Here is a 9,615-nt window from a genome sequence, read left to right as displayed (position 1 = left end):
CTAATTTAAATACTTTTTATTTTTGAAGGGAAGTCATAAGTCTGTTTGATAGAAATTGTGAAATACACAAGGTACTATTAACTACCTGTTGTGAAGTAGATTTCAAAAAGTGATTCATGCCCTCTAATTGAAATTCTGTAAACTTTGATCAATATTTTCCAATTCTAACTTGTCCAGCCTCCAGTAACCACTATTCTCTCTACTTCTACGAGTTTCCATTGTTTTAGATTTTAAACACAAGTAAGATTATTCATTATTTTTTTTCTAGTATGCCTAGATTATTTGGCTTGGAATCATGTCTCAGTGTCAAGTGTGCCATTATACAGAGTAGAATTTTATCATCCTAATGCCTGGATAATGAGCTAAAGAGATGGCTCAACAGTTTATAGCACTTGCTGCTCTAACAGAGGACTCAGGTTCAATTGCCAGAATCCACATTATGTATGTCTCACAACCATCTTTACTCCAACCTCCAGGGTAACACACACACACACACACACACACACACACACACACACACACACATTACACATACAAATATTTCCACACATAAATAAATATAATTTTACAATTTAATGTCTTGATAGTGCCTATCTTATGCACGTGCCACATTGTCTCTATGCTCCCATTCATTGATGGAGATGGGTCAACCTTTAACTGTTGGGAATATTGTTACAATAAGCATGTTACAGGTGTAGGGGACCTTGGAAAACATACCCAGACACCAAGTTCTCAATACAAAGAAGATTTATTGCCCAAGATGGACAAACAGGCTTGGGGTCGGGGAGGTGGCTGCCTTTGTATTGGATGAAGGCAGCAGTAGGTGTTTCTGCAAAAGTGGTTTTTAAGGGAAGTCTGTGCTAGGGTGAGTTGGTAGTCCCTGATGGGATTGCTTAGCCATTGTAGTCAAACAATAAATTGTGATTGCTAGACCTTGGTAGTTAGTCTCAGGAGTGAGTCAGTTGCCAAGTAAAGGTATAGATCTTGAGGACTATCTTTAGGAGTGTAATCTAACAGTTTAGCTAGAGAGAAGTGTTGTGGGTTGGGGGTGGGTAAGACTGTCTGGCACCATGCTTGGACCTGCTAGAGAGCCACTAATTCCCACCCTTTTGTTTTATCATTGGGTTGTTGGACATCAGGAAAAAGGCCATTGCTTTCTGGTTGCTCTCTGTTAATATTGGGGGTGTCATTGTTAGAGACCCAATGGAAGCTGAAATGTTGGTCAAGGCTAGGAGTAAAGACTGTGACATTTGATTCCAGGCTTTGTGGGACCATATAGGGCTAGGTGCTTTGGAGTTGTCTGGAATGCAGATTCTGAGGGAGCTTTTGGGAGTTGCTGAAGAATCTTGTAATTGATTTGAAACCTGTTGGGACTGATAGACTTGGGACAGAACTAAAGTTAAGGTATTTAGGGGAAATTTTAAAAATCTTTTTATTGGGATCTTTGTGAATTTCACATCAAGCACAGTCAGGAGCCGATTAGGGGAGGGTAAGCCTAGCAGGTGGCCCTCCTGGAGGTGGCCCACCATTTTTGCATGGTCTGTGTTCTGTGAGTTCAATGGCAAGATTCCAAAGAGATTTCATCTTAGGATTGCTTCTTGAAGCTGATACGCTTTTTCTGTTATTATTTAATTAATATAATAATCCCTGGGCATTAGTCCACCCTATTGATCAGATTTCTTGAAGATCAACATAAAGATGAACTTTCATGAATTAATGTTGTTTAGATAAATTAATGGTTTTATAGAATTTCTGATTTGATTCAAACAATTTTAGGAAGAATTTTTTAAAAAAATGTTTTATTTTTTACTTATTTACTTTACATCCCCCTCACTGCCCCATCCTGGTCACCCCCTCCTAGAATCCTTTCCCCAACCTTCCTCCCCTTCTAATCTGAGCAGATGAGGGTCCAGAGAAATGTCTGGCAGTTCAAATTTCTGCTAGGATAGGGGCTTAAGAAGAAAGCTTTCAGACATGGTCTTAGTTGCTTTACTAGAAAGATGTAATAAAGTAGAATCAAGAATAGAATGTGCCCTCTCCTCAGAATAGTAAGTAAAGGCTGCATAATAAGAAATACAATGAGCTTTCATAACCACAATAAAAAGAGAAAAACACTTGGGACAAATTTGTGTTCAAGGAAAATATTTGGGTCCAAGGATATAGACATAGTTGTGCACTATAAAGCCAGGTCATGTAAAAAACTGTTGCTTTAAATGTTTAATGAGTATTTTAGAATGAAACACTGCTTTGAACTTAATATCAACATCCTTCTGTAACTCCAATTTTATGTAACATTTTATCTCTGAGGTAATTTTCTAAAGATCTTTGTGTCTAAGAAGGTATAAAAAGGCCAGGGAAAAGAAATAAAGTTGTTGGTTGAGTAGTTTGGCCTGGGTAGCTCTGCCTCATCCATCCATCCATCCATCCATCCATTCATCCATCCATCCATCCATCCATCTATCCATCCATCCATCCAAATGCATTTGTCTATATGTACATGTGTAGTTAGGCATGCATGAATACTTGTTTTTTTTTTTAATTGAATATTTTCTCTTTATTTACACTTCAAATATTATCTCCTTTCCTGATTTCCCCTCTGGAAAAATACCCTTCCCCTATCCCCTCCCCCCTCCCCCTGCTCACCAACCTACCAACTTCTGCTTCCTGGCCCTGGCATTTCCCCACACTAGGGCATAGAGCCTTCATAGGACAAAGGACCTCTCCTCCCATCAATGTCTGACTAGGCCATCCTCTACTACATATGCAGCTGGAGCCATGAGTCCCACCATGTGTGCTCTTTGATTGGTGATTTAGTCCCTGGGAGCTCTGGGGGTACTGGCTACTTCATATTGTTGCTCCTCCTTTGGGGCTGCAAACCCCTTCAGCTCCCTAGGTCCTTTCTCTAGCTCCTTCACTGGGGACCCTATGCTCAGTCCAATAGATGGCTGTGAGCATCCACTTATGTATTTGTCTGGCACTGGCAGAGCCTCTCAGGAGAGAGCTATATCAGGCTCCTGTCAGGAAGCGCTTGTTGGCATCCACAACAGTGTCTGGGTTTGGTGATTGTAAATGGGATGGATCCCCAGGTGAGTCAGTCTCTAGATGGTCATTTCTTCAGTCTCTACTCCACACGTTGTCTCTGTAACTCCTTCCATGGGTGTTTTGTTCCCCCCTTCTAAGATAGATAGAAGTATCCATACTATGATCTTCCTTCTTCTTGAATTTCATGTGGTTTGTGAATTGTATCTTCGGTATTCTGAGATTCTGGGTTTCTGGGCTAATATCCACTTATCAGTGAGTGCACATCGTGTGTGTTCTTTTGTGACTGGGTTACCTCACTCAGGATGATATACTCCAGATTGATCCATTTGCTAAGAATTTCATAAATTCATTGATTTTAATAGCTGAGTAGTACTCAAATGTGTAAATGTACCACATTTTCTGTATGCATTCCTCTGTTGAGGGACATCTGGGTTCTTTCCAGCTTCTATAAATATTATAAATAATGCTGCTATGAACATAGTAGGGCATGTGTCCTTATTACATGTTGGAGCATCTTCTGGGTATATGCCCACTAGTGGTATTGCTGGGTCCTCAGGTAGTACTATGTCCAACTTTCTGAGGAACCACCAAACTGATTTCCAGAGTGACTGTACCAGCTTGCAATCCTACTAGCAATGGAGGAGTGTTCCTCTTTCTCCACATCCTTGCCAGCATCTGATGTCACCTGAGTCTTTGATCTTAGCCATTCTGACTGGTATGAGGTAGAATCTCAGGGTTGTTTTGATTTGCATTTCCCTGATGACTAAGGGTGTTGAATTTTTTTTTTTTAGGTGCTTCTCAGCCATTGGGTATTCCTCAGTTGAGAATTCTTTGTTTAGCTCTGTACCCCACTTTTAATAGGGTTATTTGTTCCTCTGGAGTATAACCTCTTGAGTTCTTTGTATATACTGGATATTAGTCCTCTATTGGATGTAGGATTGGTGAAGATCTTTTCCCAGTCTGTTGGTTGCCTTTCTATTTTCTTGACAGTGTCCTTTGCCTTACAGAAGCTTTGCAATTTTATGAGATCCTGTTTGTGGATTCTTGATCTTACATCACATGCCATTTGGTGTTCTGTTAAGCAATTTTTCCCCTGTGCCCATATCTTCAAGGCTTTCCCCCACTTTTTCTTCTATAAGTTTCAGTGTATGTGGTTTTATATGAAGGTCCTTGATTCACTTAGACTTGAGTTTGTACAAGGAGATAAGAATGGATTGATTTGCCTTCTTCTACAGGCTAAACACCAGTTGAACCAATACCATTTGTTGAAAATGCTGTCTTTTTTTTCACTGGATGGTTTTAGCTCCTTTGTCAAAGTTCAAGTGACCATAGGTGTGTGGGTTCATTTCTGGGTCTTCAATTCTATTCCATTGATCTACCTACTGTCACTATGTCAATACTATGCAGTTTTTATCACAATTGCTCTGTAGTATAGCTTGAGGTCAGGGATGCTGATTCCCCCAGAAGTTCTTATTGTTGAGAATAGGTTTCCCTATCCTGGGTTTTTTGTTAGTCCAAATGAATTTCAAAATTGCTCTTTCTAAATCTATGAAGGATTGAGGTGAAATTTTGATGGGTATTGCATTGAATAGGTAGACAACTTTTGGCAAGATGGCCATTTTTACTCTATTAATCCTGCCAATCCATGCACATGGGAGATCTTTCCATCTTCTGAGATCATCTTCTGATTTCTTTCTTCAGAGACTTGAAATTCTTATCATATAGATCTTTCACTTGCTTAGATTCACACCAAGGTATTTTATATTATTTGTGACTATTGTGAAGGGTGTTGTTTCCCTAATTTCTTTCTCATCCTGTCTGTCCTTCGTGTAGAGGAAGGCCACTGATTTGTTTGAGTTAATTTTATATCCAGCTACTGCACTGAAGCTGTTTATCAGGTTTAGGAGTTCTCTGGTGGAATTTTTGGGGTCACGTATATATACAATCATATCATCTGCAAATAGTGATATTTTAACTTCTTCCTTTCCAATTTGTATCCCCTTGATCTCCTTTTGTTGTCTAATTACTGTGGCTAGGACTTCAAGCACTATATTGAATAGGTAGAGAGAGCATGGGCAGCCTTGCCTAGTCCCTGATTTTAGTGGGATTGCTTCAACTTTCTCTCCATTTGGTTTGATGTTGGCTACTGGTTTGCTGTATATTGCTTTTAATATGTTTAGGTATAGGCCTTGAACTCCTGATCTTTCCAAGAATTTTATCATGAACAGGTGTTGGATTTTGTCAAATGCTTTCTCAGCATCTAATAAGATAATCATATGGTTTTTTTCTTTGAGTTTGTTTATATAGTGGATTACATTGGTGGATTTCCATATGTTGAACCATCCCTGCATCTCTGGGATGAAGCCTACTTGATCATGATAGATGATCCTTTTAATGTACTCTTGGATTCAGTTTTTGAGAATTTTATTGAGTATTTTTCATCAATATTCATAAGGGAAATTGGTCTGAAGTTCTCTTTCTTAGTTGGGTCTTTGTGTGGTTTAGATATCAGAATAATTGTGGCTTCGTAGAATGAATTGGGTAGAGTACCATCCGGTTCTATTTTTTGGAATAGTTTGAGGAGTATTGGTGGTAGATCTTCTCTGAATGTCTGATAGAACCCTGCACTAAACCCATCTGTTCCTGGGCTTTTTTAGGTTGGGAGACTATTAATGACTGTTTCTATTTCTTTAGGGGATATGGGACTGTTTAGATCCTTAATCTGATCCTGATTTAACTTTGGTACCTGGTATCTGTCTAGAAAATTGTGTATTTCATCCAGGTTTTCCAGTTTTGTTGAGTATAGCCTTTTGTAGTAGGATCTGATGATTTTTTTTTTTTGGATTTCCTCAGTTTCTGTTGTTATGTCTCCCTTTTTAATTTCTGTTTTTGTTAATTATGATACTGTCCCTGTGCCCTCTAGTTAGTCTGGCTAAGTGTTTATCTATCGTGTTGATTTTCTCAAAGAACCAGCTCCTGGTTTGGTTGATTCTTTGAATAGTTCTTTTTGTTTCCACTTGGTTGATTTCAGCCCAGAGTTTGATTATTTCCTGCCTTCTACTCCTCTTGGGTGAATTTGCTTCATTTTATCTGGAGTTTTCAGGTGTGGTTTCAAGCTGCTAGTGTGTGCTCTCTCCAGTTTCTTTTTGAAGACACTCAGAGCTATGTGTTTTCCTCTTAGGACTGCTTTCATTGTGTCCCATAAGTTGGGGTATGTTGTGGCTTCATTTTCATTAAACTCTAAAAGTCTTTAATTTCTTTCTTTATTGCTTCCTTGACCAAGTTATCGTTGAGTAGAATGTTGTTCAGCTTCCACATGTATGTGGGCTTTCTATTGTTTATTTTGTAATTGAAGATCAGCCTTAGTCCATGGTGATCTGATAGGATGCATGGAATTATTTCAATATTTTTATATATGTTGAGACCTGTTTTGTGACCAATTATATGGTCAATTTTGAAGAAGGTACCATGAGGTGCTGAGAAGAAGGTATATCCTTTTGTTTTAGGATGAAATATTCTATAGATATCTGTTAATTCCCTTTGTTTTATAACTTCTGTGAGTTTCACTGTGTCTCTGTTCAGTTTCTGTTTCCGTGATCTGTCCATTGATGAGAGTGGGGTGTTGAAGTCTTCCAGTATTATTGTGTGTGGTGCTATGTGTGTGTTGAGCTTTAGTAAAGTTTCTTTAATGAATGTTGATGCCTTTGCATTTGGTGTATAGATATTCAGAATTGAGAGTTCATCTTGGAAAACTTTAAGTTTGATGAATATGAAGTGTCCCTCCTTACCTTTTTTGATAACTTTGGGTTGGAAGTAGATTTTATTCAATATTAGAATGGCTACTCCAGCTTGTATCTTAGGAATATTTGCTTAGAAAATTGTTTTCCAGTTTTTTACTCTGAGGTAGTATTTGTCTTTATCACTCAGGTGGATTCCTGCATACAGCAAAATGTTGGGTCCTGTTTATGTAACCAGTCTGTTAGTCTATGTCTTTTTATTGGGGAACTGAGTCCATTGATATTAAGAGATATTAAGGAAAAGCCATTGTTGCTTCCTGTTATTTTTGTTGTTAGAGTTGGAATTCTGTTCATGTGCCTGTGTTCTTTTAGTTTTGTTGAAAGATTACTTTCTTGCTTTTTCTAGGGCATAGTTTTCCTCCTTGTGTTGGAGTTTTCCATTAATTATACTTCGAAGGGCTGCATATGGGGAAAGATATTGTGTAAATTTGGTTTTGTTCTGGAATACCTTGGTTTCTCCATCTAAGGTAATTGAGAGTTTTGCTGTGTATAGTAGCCTAGGCTGGCATTTGTGTTCTCTTAGGGTCTATATGACATCATCTGCCCAGGATCTTCTGGCTTTCATAGTCACTGGGGAGAAGTCAGGTGTAATTCTGATAGGTCTGCCTTTATATGTTACTTGACCTTTTTCCCTTATTGCTTTTAATATTCTTTTTTTTCTGTTTTATGCATTTGGTGTTTTGATTATTATGTGACAGGTGGAATTTTTTTTCTGGTCCAAACTATTTGGAGTTCTGTAGGCTTCTTGTATGTTCATGGGTATCTCTTTCTTTAGGTTAGGGAAGTTTTCTTCTATAATTTTGTAGAAGATATATATTGGCCCTTTAAATTGGGAATTTTCCTTCTTTTCTTTACCTATTATCCTTTGGTTTGGTCTTCTCATTGTGTCCTGGATTTCCTGGATATTTTGGGTTAGGATCTTTTTGCATTTTGCATTTTCTATGATTGTTGTGTCAGTGTTTTCTATGGAATCTTCTGCACCTGAAATTCTCTCTTCTATCTCTTGTATTCTTTTGGTGATGCTTGTATCTATGGTTCCTGACTTCTTTCCTAGGTTTTCTATCTCCAGAGCGGCCTCCCTTTGTGATTTCTTTATTGTTTCTACTTCAATTTTTAGATCCTGGATAGTTTTGTTCAATTACTTCACTGTTTGATTGTGTTTTCCTGTAATTCTTTAAGGGATTTTTGTGTTTCCTCTTTAAGGACTTCTACCTGTTTACCTGTGTTCTCCTGTATTTCTTTAAGGGAGTTTTTTTGTTGTTGTTGTTTGTTTTTTGATTTAAATGTCCTTAAAGTCCTTCATCATCATTATGAGAGGTGACTTTAGATCCATATCTTGCTTTTCTGGTGTGATGGTATATCCAGGACTTGCTATGGTGCAAGAGTTGGGTTCTGATGATGCCAAGTTGTCTTGGTTTCTATTGCTTCTGTTCTTATGCTTGCCTTCTATGATCTGATTATCTCAAGTGCTCATTGCCCTTGATATATCTCATTGGTGCTGTCCTTCCTGTAATCCCAGCTGAGTCAGAACTCCTCACAGTCCAGCCTTCTCTTTGATCCTGTGCTTCCGGGATCCTGTGATCCTGAAATTCTGGGTTTGTCAGAGTTCCTGGGAGTCAAGCTGCTTCTGAGACCCTGAGATCCTAGTGTGACCAAGCTCCTGGGATCTTGGGATCTTGGAATGCTAAGATCCTGGGCTAGTTAGAGCGCTGGGAGTGGTACCTCCTCTGTGGGCCATGGGACTGTCTGTTGAGTTCGAAACCAAGGTAGACCAGCTCTCACTGGAAGGCACCCAAGCCACTGGTTGGATGGGGGTTCCTATGTCCTTGCTCCTGCTGGTCCCAGGCACTCTTGGTGGTGTTGGAGCAGATGTTGTGTTCTACTCACCAGTGATCCTAAGATCCTGGCTTTGCTAGGGTGCCTGGAGAGTGGAGAGTCCTCTTGGGATCATGGGACTGTCCATTGAATTTGCACACAAGGTTGTCTGGTCCTTGCATGAATACTTGTGGAGTAAATGAGAAAGTTGGTTGGTTCCAAGTTCCAACCAGTTCCAGTTCTGCCTCTCTTCAGGGTGCCCACATTCTTCTGTTTCTCTTTCTTTTCCATTTCTTCACTACTTACTTGCTTGGTTTTCTTAGTGGTACCCGTGGTCTCTGAGTGTCTGGGGTCATCCAGGAGTAGTCTCAGGAGTGCTGTGCCCTGCTCATGCACTGTGGTGCCAGGCATGGGTCATTGAGAGTATAATTTGCCCCCTCCCAGGCCTGCATGGTGGCAGACTGGTGTTCAGCTCAGGCTAGTTCCCTGTCTGGACCCTTGCTGCTGGACTGGAAATGGTCTTAGGCTTGCTTTCTCCAGGGAATGTTACACTAATTCAGATATTCATAGGTCAGAATATTGAGTGTGGACATAGCCTCTCTCCTCTCTGCCACCTACTGATGCACATGTAATACAGCAGCCACATCTACAATGGCTCTAGGGGCAGCAAGCAGCAGACGTTTTAAAAATCTTGGGTGTGCATACGAAATTTCCAGGCCTATGGTCCTGGTAGTTAGGGAGGAGAGGCCCAATACCATAGAAAAGGGGGAGAGGACCAGAAATAGACAGGCGGGGAAATACGAGGCTGTTGATTGACAGAAGTCAATTTGGAGTTCATTTAACCTGTATGAAGTAGATTTAAGTCAATTTATGAGAATTCTTTTTTTTCTTTAAAAAATAAATGTTTATTTCAAGTATGAAAGGTAATGTTAAGACATCTTCCAAAAACTCCATTCAGTTT

General features: G+C 39.4%; 1 non-coding gene across 1 annotated transcript; it reads right to left on the bottom strand.

The window, feature by feature from the left end:
• Positions 1-9,196: 9,196 nt before the first annotated feature.
• On the bottom strand, positions 9,197-9,322 carry LOC115064600. Its single transcript, XR_003844437.1, has one exon. It is a non-coding gene; the product is annotated as a small nucleolar RNA SNORA17 (small nucleolar RNA).
• Between the last annotated feature and the right edge of the window lie 293 nt (positions 9,323-9,615).

Source organism: Mus pahari, chromosome 8, assembly GCF_900095145.1.
Source record: "Mus pahari chromosome 8, PAHARI_EIJ_v1.1, whole genome shotgun sequence".
In the NCBI taxonomy this organism is placed as follows: Eukaryota; Metazoa; Chordata; class Mammalia; order Rodentia; family Muridae; genus Mus; species Mus pahari.
The sequence above is the reverse complement of the archived record's forward strand: the minus strand, read 5'-3'. Positions and strand labels throughout refer to the sequence as shown.